The sequence below is a fragment of the Rhipicephalus sanguineus genome, chromosome 3 (assembly GCF_013339695.2).
Source record: "Rhipicephalus sanguineus isolate Rsan-2018 chromosome 3, BIME_Rsan_1.4, whole genome shotgun sequence".
In the NCBI taxonomy this organism is placed as follows: Eukaryota; Metazoa; Arthropoda; class Arachnida; order Ixodida; family Ixodidae; genus Rhipicephalus; species Rhipicephalus sanguineus.
Genome location: NC_051178.1, coordinates 58,209,778 through 58,223,521, shown reverse-complemented (window position 1 = coordinate 58,223,521; position 13,744 = coordinate 58,209,778).

Below are 13,744 nucleotides of genomic sequence, written 5' to 3'. Positions count from 1 at the left end.
CCTCGAATGTGTGCCGGCTCATCTTAACGGCTCTTCAAAGTTGTTCAGCTAATGTTACATCTTGGGATATGTTGTTTCAAATTTTTTTAGTTAGAACAAACTGGAGTATTTGATCACAGTGCAGGCTTATCACTGGGAAGTTCCCTGCTGTAATATTTCAAGTCAGTCAGGAAAATGATGAAAATATCAGATTTGTGAAAAGAACAGTTGTGTTTAGGCAACATGTAGAACAGCACCAATGTTCCAATGAACATCAAAGAGAAACAGTTTTTCTCCTATTACAGTAAAAGCTCGTTATTTTGACCCTTATTAATTTGGATGATCGGATAATTCGGACGTGTTCTCCGGTCTCAGCCAGCATATACATTGTTTAATAGAATCAAACGCTCGTAAATTTAATTCGGACGATGCCAAGTGCGAAGCGCCGCAAATGTTTGGCACAAAAGAACAAAAACGGCGTTTGCGGACAACCCAAACAAGGCAGAACGGTCCTCACTGCCATAGTCATCATAGCGAACTGCACGGTAATGTTCGGAAAGCCAGCACGCTTCATGCCTATTTGCGCTTGCCTCCGCTGTGACACCTCGATGGCCGCAGGTGGTTGAAAAAATTGGCCGCGTATCTGCGTGCTTCGCTGCAAATGTCGTGTAAAGACGATAGAAGAGGCGCTGTGTGAGATATGGACGCCATCTGGCAATACGTCGGGAAACATGAGTGCTGTGTTGCGTGCTGGTAGTCCCGGCGCAGCAGCAGGCGAAGACCGGCGGTGACCAACGCGACCGGCGGGGACGCCAGCCAGCCCGAAAACGCGGTTTGGCGCGAAGCGCTGAAGCAGAGAAACGTCCGTACTCAACGAGTACTCTCCACACACTCTTTTATTTACACGTCGCCTGGGTAAAACAGGAACGCCAGAGCGGCGCCCACAACCGGCAGCCTGAAGGCCGCCCACAACGCTGCTTTTTCATTTTTTAAATATTTTTTTTCACCTTCTTGGCCTTCTCAAAACTAAAGTTATTCAACACCAACCCATGGCATTCGTACAGTGCAATACAGAACCGAAACCGAAACACAACCATGAGCTCGTGCGAAGGGCATGGAGGAAGGCAAATTTCAGCGCAGTCGCATTTTCAGCTTTGTTGAAACAGCGCTCACTAGACGACGATGAAGTAAAAGAAGGCACAGGACAGGCAGCGCCTGTCCTGTGCCTTCTTTTACTTCGTCGTCGTCTAGTGAGCGCTGTTTCAACAAAGATGAACGCATACCAACTCGCTCAAGCTTCCATTCTTATGCATTTTCAGCGCAGCTTAAGAAACTAGGGTCCTTAAAATTACGTATGTATGCATTTTCTATTAAAGGAACACGCCACCTAATACTTACCTAGTGATGTTGCACCTCAGATATGCATGATATTTACTTTTTGATCGACAACGTTCACAAGTATGAACAGCCGTACCAGTTCAAGACGGCTGGCCCTTGGGCAAGTGGTTCAACTTTGGCCGAGTGGCTGAATCGAGGGACGTGCCGACGAACAGAAAGACAGACAGACAGAAAGACAGACCAAAATTTCTGCGTTTAAGTTCCCCAAGAAAGACTATCGTCTTTAAAAGGTGTCAACGCCATCCACAATTGCGTTGTTGGCAACCAAGTCTTTAGAGACTGCTGCAAATTTCTTTCGATTACCAGCGAAAAAATGTATCGTCACGTGTGCGTGGAGTGATGGTGGCGATGGTAATTAAGGAAAGGTGCAGAGCACGTTTCGGACCAATTAAGACATGCAGGTCTTGCGCGCACTCGCATTGTGGAAGAAGTCGCAGGATGAAAATTGCACCTCTTATGCTGCTCATATGCAAAATAAGTGCAGGATTTACGTATTCATCCAGTAAATGAAAGTGCATTGAGGTAATAGACATTTGTTGATTGTTTGCTTGATACTTTCAATAATTCAATTAATTCGGACATTTTTTTCCGGTCCCATGAAATCCGAATTTACGAGCTTTTACGGTAGTAAGCTACCATTTTAAAGTACCAAAAGCACAACTCTTGGCACTAGAGGATGGTTAATGAGCGACAAATTGTGCAAATAAAGAACGTGATTGGCGTGGCCACCTTGAGGTCCCCGTACAGTGGAACCTCGTTAATGCGTACCTGCCGGGAACGCCGCATAACTACGCACTAAACGGTAGTACGCATTAACCACCAAGTAAAAATTTGCATCTCCTCGCGTACGCCATCGCCGCCAGCAAAGAAATATATACAGTGCCACAGTAAATATTGCCTAAACTACCCACTGCAAAGCATTTTCTTTGTTTTTGCAGAAGTGGAGAAAAGATTCTGGCACTCTCGCACGACCGTCAGGCAGTGCCGATAGCGCACGGTGGCGACGCCAAGGAGCATTTCGGAACTATTACAGGGTCCGGTATACGCAGTGACCGACATAGCGACGGAACGGACAGTGTCTGCTATATGTGTGTGCGTCTGTACTGCGATATGCTACTAAACGAAAACTGACACAGTTTCGGTGAAACGCGGTACGGCTGCGTGGAGCTGATTGTCTCCTGGCTAGTTGCGTGCAGCGTGTGGCCTTCTCGACTCACACCGTCACTGACGGGCCGCTTGCTGCACTGGACGCGCGCATTTGTCGTGGGAGTGTTCTTCGTACCCACTTCACTCCAGACGTGCACAGATGCGGCGAGTAGCTTGTTCAGTTAATGCGGCGATGACGAACTTCCTGCAAGCGATGCGCACTCTGCGACGCTCTAGCGGTGCTGGCAGCGGACGGAAGCGCGTTTGGGTGGTCGCCCAATAAAAACGTGCAGTATGGTTACAACAGTGCTACGCTTGCTGTACGGTACGCGTGCGTTTAGCGTGATAGCATCAATGCAAAGAGGCTTCTCGTCGCCCGCGACCAGCAACGCTCAACTCCGCAACAGCGAGCTGCTTTCGTTTCCACAAAGCGGCGCGCGCTTGAACACGGCCCCGCACAACGAGGCGGCAGCGATCGGCGGCCCAGCGCGTTCAGGTTGTCGCCTATTAAAAGCGTGCAGTAGGCTTAAAGCAGTGCTGCGCCGCGCGCGTGACCGAGCAGATATCTGAAGATACTTATTGTGATAAGGTTGTCGGCGATAAGTCATGCTGCCGCGTTCGTCGGTGGCCGCCGCCTCACCTTCGTTCTTTCCCGGTGCTTACTCGCAAAAGCGTCATCGCAATCGCGCGGAAGTCGGAATCAGCGATCGACCGATCTACGCACTTCTCGAAGACGGAAAATCTTTGGCGGCACATTGGGGGGTCGAGAAGTTCAGCGACGCAGTAAAATTTTATGGCACAAAAAGTTATCGCGGTACGCAGGGTACGCACTAACCGGTAGGCGTAGGACGAAGCACTACGGCTTAAGCGGTCAGCGAATGCATTAGGCTCTATGAGACTCGGTCGGGGATTCATCGCAACTACGTTTTAACCGTTAGTACGCTTAAAGTGGGTACGTATTAACGAGGCTTGACTGTACTAACTTGCCGTGACGTCATAGGTTTTGACAGTGTCTACAAGGGGCAACATAGCTCTTAATCAGTTAAAATGAAGTACATTGTCCTTTGATGGGGCCAAAGGCCTAATGCACCAAGTTTCGTGAAACTTTCTTGAATCAGTGTGGCCAAATATGAAAAAAAAGAAAAAAAAACTGAAATCCCTTATACACGCCGACATTCATATGTGCGAAGATTTCGGCACAAAGTTTTAATATAAAACTTACTTCCATTTTTTTTCTATCAATAAAGTGTGATGGAGAAACTAACGAAAGTTGAATTTTCGAAGAGTAACTAACGAGTCTATAAATTTATTACTTGTCTCACTTTAGTGCACCTTTAGTTTGCAATGGGAGATCAAAACGCAGTATTGTCTCATTGTGATGTGTGTAGTGGCTGACTGGGGTATTTATAATCAGAATTCTGCAGTTTTTGTACGGGAGCCAGGTAAGTTTACTAGGTATGACCTGGTGAAGGCCGGGCCCTTTAAATGCCATTATTTTACATGCGAAAAGTATGTGGTCAAGTTGCTATGACATTGAATATATGTATGTAGTTGCCATTACGTTGAAAACATCTATTCAGTGAAAGCTCATTGATTCGACCCTCATTAATTCGGAAAAAATGTATAATTCGGACGTGTTCTCTGGTCCCGGCTAGCATTAATGGCATCAAACTTTAGTTAATTCGGTCATACTTGGCCATAACCTGGTTAATTTGGGCGATCAGCGTGCCGAGCGCGAAACGCCGCAAATGTGTACCGTAAAAGAGCAAAAATGGCGTTTGCAGACAGCCAAAATGAGGTGGTGCTGCTACATCGCTATCTTCATCTGTTAGTGACCACAGTTTTATCCACATGCGGCTCAGGTACTCAGCAGCTTCGTTATAACTTGATGCAATGCGTGAGCAATGTCGCAAAACTCAAACATGGCACAAGCTGTTGAACATGAGGTTTTGAGCCGTGGTTGGTATGCTGGCATAAAACTCGTTTGCTACATTGTGATGGACGAACTATCAGTTGCCGACCGTTTTACCTGCGAAAGAACTATCGTCACGTGCATCGTGTATCGTGGTGGTGGTGGCAGTACGTAATAAGGGAGGGGTGCAGAGCATGTTTCGGACTAATTAAACACGGGAGTCTGGCACCATGGTCGCATTGAGAACACAAGTCCCAAGATCATGAAAATTGGGACTTTTACACTGCTGTTATGCAAAATAAGTAAAGGATTTATGTATTTACAAGAAAATTAAAGAGTATTGAGGTAACAAACGTTTGTTTATTCTTTTCTTGATACTTTCGATAATTCAGTTAATTCAGACATTTTTTCCGGTCACGTGAAATCCGAATTAATGAGCTCTTGCTGTAATAGACGGACGTTGTTTGTAAATATGAAAACCTGCTTGCACTATATCTGCGTTGCAAGGACCAGGCATGCACAAGATTTCTGGGTTATGATGATGCAGTAGGTGTTCTCTTACAATAATAGTGCGAGAAGCCTGTGGATCAGTAGGATAAAAACAGTCTCTGAACTGCTGCCATTTGTTGCATTCTTCAAAGCTCTAGTACAATGCAGAGCTTAAAGTTAATGAGAATGACCATCATAAAAAACACACGCAAGGTGCCGATGGCATTTCGAGCTCCTGCACTATTCTTTTAATATGCGAATATTGTTTACAAATAGAATATTGTTTACATTTAGCAGATGATGACGAGGATAGTACATGCAAGCACATTGTTACATCCCGTACACTGTGTGGTCTGTATGTGCTGGACGTGAAAAATGCATATAACAGGGAACATACTGATATGCATATATTGGAACTGAATTCTCTACTGATTGATCCTAATGCTGTTCCCTTGCTTTTCTAAAGGCTTCTGTTTTTGTCTTTGCAGGGCAAGTCTAGCACAGCATGAAGATTTATCAGATTGCTTGTTTTTCTAAAATGAAAACTTATTGTTGCTGTGTTCCATTAGTTCTATTTCTTGTTCCATTCATTTGATAAAATGAAAAATGCCTTTTTTCATTATTGAGGGCCATGTAGCCGTCGAACCAGTTTTTGTTTGTTGTTGGTGCAGTGCAGCTTTTTGGTATCCATTCAGCCTTGCACTTAGACATTGTTGTGACATGGTGCTGTGTATATCACGAATAGAATTTATAGTCCGTTTGTATAATTTAATGAAAGATGAAGAATGGGCTCTTACACTACCTGCAGTAGACTGTTTCTGTGTTTGTGGGGTGGCATTACTATTTGGCTTATTCTGTGCATAACTGCATTTTTGTTGCTTGGTCGTAATCTAGTAATTTCCTGCTTTATGTTATTACTGAACATGATTCAATGGGTATTGCACACATGTTGATTTGTTAACTGTATTGCCAGATATATCCTTTAGGTACATGTGGGATGTGTTTCTGTGTGAACATTTTCAACCATTATTTGGTGGTTGCAGTTTGCAGTGTGCACTAGGCACTACATAAGGTTCAAGTAAAAAAAGAAAAACTACAGCGTGAAAAAGCTTAAGTATTTTTGAACCCTGCTTTGGTCTCCTGGGTACACTTGGGCGGAATGGTAAAAACAAGCTTTTGACATGCAAGATCATCTTTACACACCCAGTGCTTAAATTGGACTGTGTGGCAACCTGGACTGCTATCATGTGTATCTTATACCAATGGCATATTTTGTATATAATGCAGGACAAAGTTCACTTCTCGAAATCTAGAAATATACAAAGACAAAAATTCTGTGGCCTACTGTTGAGCTTTTTTAAGTAGCTGTGGACTCCACTAATTCATTGTAAAGCTTCTGTTCCTTGAGAAGCGCGAAAGAATTATAGTGCTTTCGTAGAATTAATTCCTATCTTGGTGCAAGGTCTTGTGCGACATTTCATGTGATCAAGGACGTGATGGTTTTTGAAAGTTGCACATGGCACTATGTGTTGTTTCCAATATGTGAAACCATATTGTTTCTATAAGAACAAGTAATTCTCCCCTTTGCCCTCCCCAAGAGCAAACAAAGTCAAATAAGTACAGCACATAAGTTCCTCCGTGCCCTTTTCAAAGAAATTCACTTGTAGTGAAGGCCCCTCCCCATCCCAGTAAAAAAAAGATTCTGGCGCCGCCCCTGGGTATGCACTCTCTCCTCCTGTGCCATCTCACCCTCGCCCTCATTTCCTTTTCCCCATCCTCAACACGCCTGCTATACTAGGCTTTACCTACGCCCTTAGCTTTAGGCTTCGCTTTTCCTCTCTCTTTCCTTCTCACCCTCATTTCCCTTTCCCTCACTTTGTCATACCTGCTATACTAGGCTTCACCCTCGCCCATAGCTTCTGCTTTCCCTCTCGCCACACTTTGACCTCTCTCAGCTAGGCTAGGTTCTTGCGTGGCGCTCCGTCTGGATTCATCTCGGCCTTGAACAGATCCGCTGTTAAAAACAACACGCGCGGCAGCCATATCAGCTGATGCGAAGCACAGTCATATGCATGCAGCTGCTTTGAGTGCATTCAAGGTGACATCACGAAGCTTCAACCCATCGTACAAAATATAACAACTTTGCGGGTTTTACGTCCCAAAACCACGATATGAGTATGAAGGGCGTCGTAGTGGAGGGCTCCGTAAATTTTGACCATCTGGTATTCTTTAACGTGCACCTAAATCTAAGTACACGGGCCTCTAGCATTTCGCCTCTATCGAAATGTGGCTGCCGCGGCCGGGATTTGATCCTGCGCCGTTCGGGTCAGCAGTCAAGCATCATAACCACTAGACCACGTACCCTGGCTGGTTTCAACCAATCGTAAGCGACGACGAGGTTCGGGTGATTGCCCAAGGCAGCTGCCCCTTCTGCGCATCTTTGCCAAGATAGAGTCATTAGCTCAAGCTTACGCCAATTTTCTACCGTCTTTTCGATCACACACACCGCACCAGTAGCTATAAATAGCACCATAAACTCGATTTTTTTCAACTACTTTGGTGTCCCTTCAATACCTTTCCGCAACTTGGCAAGCTGATTCTCTTCCTTCATCAACTGCTTGTGAGTCGAGGAGGAAATGGCACGACCCACAGAACTCTCATCTGAAAATTTTATAAAGCTTTCAGACTTCCTGTTGTGGAAGCCACCATAGCAGAACACTGTGGAATGGGTGGTTAAAATTCCTCCTTCCTTTTATTCCACATGGTGTTAGACGTAGACGTGAAGCCGCAGCATATAACCGATGAAAGATTGCCATGATATTGCTTTCTATAAACTATTTTACGCATGGGTTTCGGTGCCGCTGTAATTGGCTGTAACCTTGCCGTTTTGCATCTTACGAACAGTGGTACAGGGGGAGATATTAGACGCGTTACGCGTGAAAGTGGTTGGGTTGGTGCATTTATGACCTTGTTAACCTCACGTCACGACATGCAAAAATAAGGAACCATTCGTTTAACAGCGCGAGATGGCGGCACCCATGTGTCCAAAGCCAAGGGCATAGCCATAAGTTCATTTCGGGGTAGGGGGGAGAGAGAGAGAAGAGTTCCGACTCCCTTTATTATGTTTGTGCGTGTATATGTCGCATACAAAACGTAAAAGTTTAAGATGAGGGGGTTATGCTCCCCACTTATAGCTCGCCTATTTGCCTAGAACATTCGTGCTGGCTTGTTGGCAAAACTGTAATTAAGGCTATTGATGTAGTGCGGATGTTTCTGTATTTTCAGGTGAAGGTGGTCCAGCCAGCACTGATCGACACACAAAAGCTGACGAGCCCAGAGAACAGTACCAGTGCCACCTGTGCCCCTTCATGTCGAAAAACTTGAAGCGGCACATGCTAACTCATAGCAGAGAGAAGCAGTTTGTGTGCTCAGTCTGTTCAAAGCGGTTTAGACGATCGGACACCCTCGCAGAACACGTGCGCATGCACAGTAATGAAAAACCTTATTCCTGCCCTGTGTGTCCTTATAAAGCTCGCTACAGGAGTTTGTTGAAATCTCATATGAGAAACCACACTGACAGGATACGTGTGCGCGATGTTCATGTACTTCGCTGACAATAACAGAAATTTGTGGAGGCTCGAAAATGAGTGCCATAGCCTCTCCACGGTCAAGACATTATCACTGTAGTGATAGAGCGACTTTAAGGCTCTGTATGTGGGGTGTCGCTTGCTGCGGCCTGGGGCCTGATGCCTCATATTTCCTTGATGTCTGTAGTCCGTATATATGGACGCAACCTGTTTTGAAAGTTCTATCAAGCGATGGCAAAAGGGACAAACACTAAATTTGAGATGTAATAAACCTCCTGTACGCTTTATGCACCTTCATGTCTCTTCAGTATGCTGCATATTCTTTGAAGGTACTTTGCTTAGTGCGCTGCTGTTTTGGATGGGACGTTCAACATGCCGCGTTCGTTAAAGGTTTCTTTCCCTTTTCTCGCAATGCATGCAGCCATAAAAAACAGTGCATGTACTTCAGACACGCAATTCAATTCCTTTTATGAAAGAGTGCAACATGACTGATTCTACAATAAAAATAGTGTGTTTTTGCCAACTTTTTATTTATGATGACTCTATACAAATGCACAAATATCGTACCACCTTGTCTTCCTTGCAAGGAAGTTTCGAGCTTCTTGGAATAAAGCTGTGTGAACTTCAAACATTTATAACAGTCTGTGATAATCCTCATCTGAAGGCCCTGCATAATCGACACTCTGCTCTGCGCAAGGCACCATAGGCTCATAAAGGCGATAGGGGCAGTAAAATGCAGCTGTAGAAACAACTGGAGTTAGCTGGAGAAAGGCAGCACAAGACAGGGGTAGAAGTGCTGCGCCATTCGCGCTACGCGGCGCCAATCCGCTTCTGCTGCGCTTTCCTGCTCCAAAACGCATTATTGCGCCGAAACTGCTCCCAAGCGGTCTTTGGTGCCTTCATATGCCGCTGTCATCCGAGACGTGGTGCGTCAAGGCGAGCTCCTATCATCATAGGCGTGCGCAGGGTTCCCCTTTAGAGAGGGGGGCGAAGGTTCATCGCGGCGCCCCCCTCTCTATTAAGTCAATGTATGGGACCGACTTCGCGCCCCCCTTAGGTTACTATGGGGGGCGGGGGGCCCCCTCCCCCGTGCGCACGCCTATTATCACTGTCACCTGGCGCGCATCCGTGACGTTGGTGACGGCGCGAAAAAACAGTTTTACCGCAAGGGCGAAGCAATGAAAGCGATAGCAAGAAATTGTAATTTTATACGACGTAAGGCTACCAGCTCTCTTGGATCTGATCTCGCGTTACTTTACAAAGTGCTGTTAAGGGAATACAACCGCTCCAGGGAGCGAAGCAGTTTTCGTGCTGTTGTCTCAACGCGGAGTAAGCGGCGCCCGTCTGCTGTCTGCCGAGATAGCGCGTGCCAGCACTAGCGACCGCGCCCTTATGAACAAAGTTCGCAGTTAGGCGATTCCACGTAAGATCGAACAAACGATGGCTGGTCGATCTCTTAAATTTATTTCAAAATTTTATATATAATTGCATGATGAGTGGAAAGAAGCTAGAGATTCGCCATTTGTTTTGCCGCCAAAACTTTTTTCGAAGCACAGGGAATCAATAATGACGAAGAGCTCTGCAGTTTTGGCCAACTTTCGTTATGAATTGCACAAAATATATTAGAGTTAGGTAGTTGAATTTTTAACTAAATATATACATGTTATTGCTTCTGCTCACGTATTTTTAGTTTTTATGTGTTGTGTAGATGTTTTTATAAAAAAGCTCGAAATTGGCACAGGAAACATTCTTCTCTTTACTTTGAAGGCCTTTTGAAAAAAGCCTTTCGGTAGAGCGACGAAAATTCCGTAATACGTTCTTCGCATACTTATCTACCAAACTGCCGAATCTCATATTTATATACCTTTTCAGTAAAGAGATACGATCGGGCTAAGTTCAAGAAAACACCGAACAATGGAAACTTCTGACGACAATTAAAAAGAAACCATTTTTGATATTTCTTAAACTTTGTCCGCTTATTTTCCTCCACACCAGCTTTCAGAATCATTCAAAACATGTTGCATAATTTTGTTGCACTAATAGTTACGGCCCCTCCAATGAGACCCTTTAGGCAAGGATTGGCGATCGTTGTAGATCCGACTTCTTGCCCAGCAAGTGTAAAAAATGCAGGAAGAATTGGGTTTCTCCTTCTTAAAAGGCCAGCAGTACCGGAAAAGGTGTCGGCGGCACTGACGACGTTAATTTTGAAATTATTTGGTCACTGCAGCGGCCACGAGCGCGGGGCTGCCGAGCAGACGCGCGTGCACCCGAGATGCTTGTTGTAAAAGACGGCGCAGTGACAGCTCGTTTTTCGCGTGCTCAGACCGACTGAGGTCGAAACACCTCTCGGGTGACTTGAACGCACGTGTACTGGAGCTTCGCTATTATCCGCCTTCTGTTCGCATCGCAGCTAGGCGCTGATAACACGGCGGAGATGGAAACAAGATGAAAACTCTATAAGGGAGAATGAGCGCTCGCTTCACGCACGCTGCTGCCAGAGAAACTGCTGTGCGCCAGATGCGATCAATGGAAAGCATAAATGTGGCACTCCAGCGGCAAAGCAGAATATGGAATGTCAAAAGAAAGAAAAGCAAAACTATCGGTAACCGGATGCGCTTGCCTATCTTAGATGTCGGCAGCAGACGGCCTGAACTGGCCGCGTATTCATTCTGCTGTTCACACTTCATTCGACGCCGATAGGGCCTGCGCTTTGCTCTTACTCTAGTCCTACTGTGCGTCTCATGTCGAGAAAGTATAGCTCTGAATGAGTGTATTGTGGAGACTGCCTTTCGAATTCGCACAAGAGGCTTATTGCAATGAAGCCAAAATTTCGTAGAGTTACCGACAGAGACATCAATGCTTTGAAGGATCGTTTAACACCCGAAAGATCAGTGACTGTCAGTGAGACGGACTACTTGTGCTACGCGTGCTTTTGCCACGACTGCAATGAAAGATCTCTACAGAACGCGCCGTTGAACGATGACATTCTTATGCCCCTTGAAGAACTCGACGTCATTAACCAGATCACTGCGACTACCGGCGTGTCCTCTTTGAAACCTTGTGGCACGGTTAGAAGTCGGCACAGGCCTGCCTACATCAAGAGAAAAACTGAGGTGCAGAAGGTGGTAGCCGAAAATGTTCGCTGCAAGATACGGCGGGCGTAGAGTTAAGGTGATGCATCGGGAAATTCAGCCGAAGGAAAGTTCTGGTTCTGCTGCGTATTGGACCGAAAGCTTTCGGCAAGTTCATGCAGCAACGGCGACACCCCGGGAACGCTGTCAACTCTTCACTATCCTGCCATTCACACTAGCGAAAAATTAGATTAATTTCTTAAACGGACACTAAAGAGCAAAACGATTTTCCTCATATTAGTAAAGTATTCTTTCACGATACCAAAAACACCACGCTTGTCGCGAGGAGACGCTTAGTAAGCGAGAAAACACGCAAAAACAAAATGTGGGTGGCGACGCCGCCTTGAAGTTTCCGCACCATTCGCCGTGGCGTCACATGATTTGACGGCGCCTACTAGGGACTACGTAGTTCCTAATCTGTAAAAATGAAGTACATTGTCCTCTGAGGGTGCCATAGACTTAACGTACCAAGTTTGGGGTAATTTTGTTGAGCCAGTGGCGCCGAAATACGATAAATGCACTTTGACAACCGTGACGTCACGCGGGGAGATTACGGCGCGAAATTTAAAAATGAAACATTGAACTTGATTTTCTCTTCTATTTATAAACCTATGATGGCGAAATTTAACGACATTAGAGTCCTCAGAGCACAATTTATCGATCTAAACTGATTCATTGTTTCTCTTTAGCGTCCCTTTAAGCATGGAAGCATCGGATCTTGAGACTTGCATAGTGCGCTGAGCCTTGCGTGAGGGCCTCATTGCAGTGGCCATAACTATAAGTGCAACAAAATTATGCAACATGTTTTCAATGATTCTGAAAGCTGATGTGGAGGAGAATAAGCGGACAAAGTTTAAGAAATATCAAAAATGGCTTCTTTTTAATTGTCGTCAGAAGTTTCCATTGTTCGGTGTTTTCTTGAACTTAGCCCGATCGTATCTCTTTACTGAAAAGGTATATAAATATGAGATTCGGCAGTTTGGTAGATAAGTATGCGAAGAACGTATTACGGAATTTTTGTCGCTCTGCCGAAAGGCTTTTTTGAGACAAAGGCCTTCAAAATAAAGAGAAGAATGTTTCCTGGGCCAATTTCGAGCTTCTTTATAAAAACATCTACACAACACATAAAAACTAAAAATACGTGAGCAGAAGCAATAACATGTATATATTTAGTTAAAAAAATTTCAGCTACCTAACTGTAATATATTTTGTGCAATTCATAACGAAAGTTGGCCAAAACAGCAGAGCGGATGAGCGCTCCACTCCACCTCTTTGTCATTATTGATTCCCTGTGCTTCGAAAAAATTTTTGGCGGCAAAACAAATTGCGGATCTCTTCTTTCCACTCATCAGGCAATGATATATAAAATTTTGAAATAAATTTACGAGGTCGACCAGCCATCGTTTGTTCGATCACCCACTTGCTCCTCGAGCGACGCAATTAACCCCCCTCCCATCCCTTGGCGTCCCTTCATGCTCCCTACGAAGGACGGGTGGGGGGGTCGTTTTCTCTATGCTTCTGGGGCATGCGATGACAGCCCTCGCACGCGGGCGGGATTTATTTATTTATTTATTTATTTATTTATTTATTTATTTATTTATTTATTTATTTATTTTACCCTCAGGGTTTGCACATTACAGAGGGGAGGGGCATGTTACATATCAACAGGGAAAAGAACAGTTACTACGAAATATGAGAACGAAACCTGAACAATCCACAGAATTATACAAAAATAGATGACATATCAAAGATGTTAACAAAAAATGTAGTGGTAACAATAATGCATGCAGTTCATGTTCAAGAATCAAAGCAAAGAACATCAACAAAAAAAAAACAGAAAAGAAGAAAACATGACATGTAAATCAAAAAGCAGGATCAAACAACGAAAAACACATTTAGCAAAAAGACCTTGTAGCGCGACGTGTCGGTGATATCGGTAGCTGATTGTGGCAGTAGATTCCATTCGGATGTGGTTCTTGGTATGAATGCATGCGAGTATCTTGCGATTCTGCAGAGACGAACATAAACTTTTTGTAGGTGGTATATTCTAGGCGATATGAATGAGGGGGGTTTAACAAATTGTTCACAAAGGTTATCGTTGT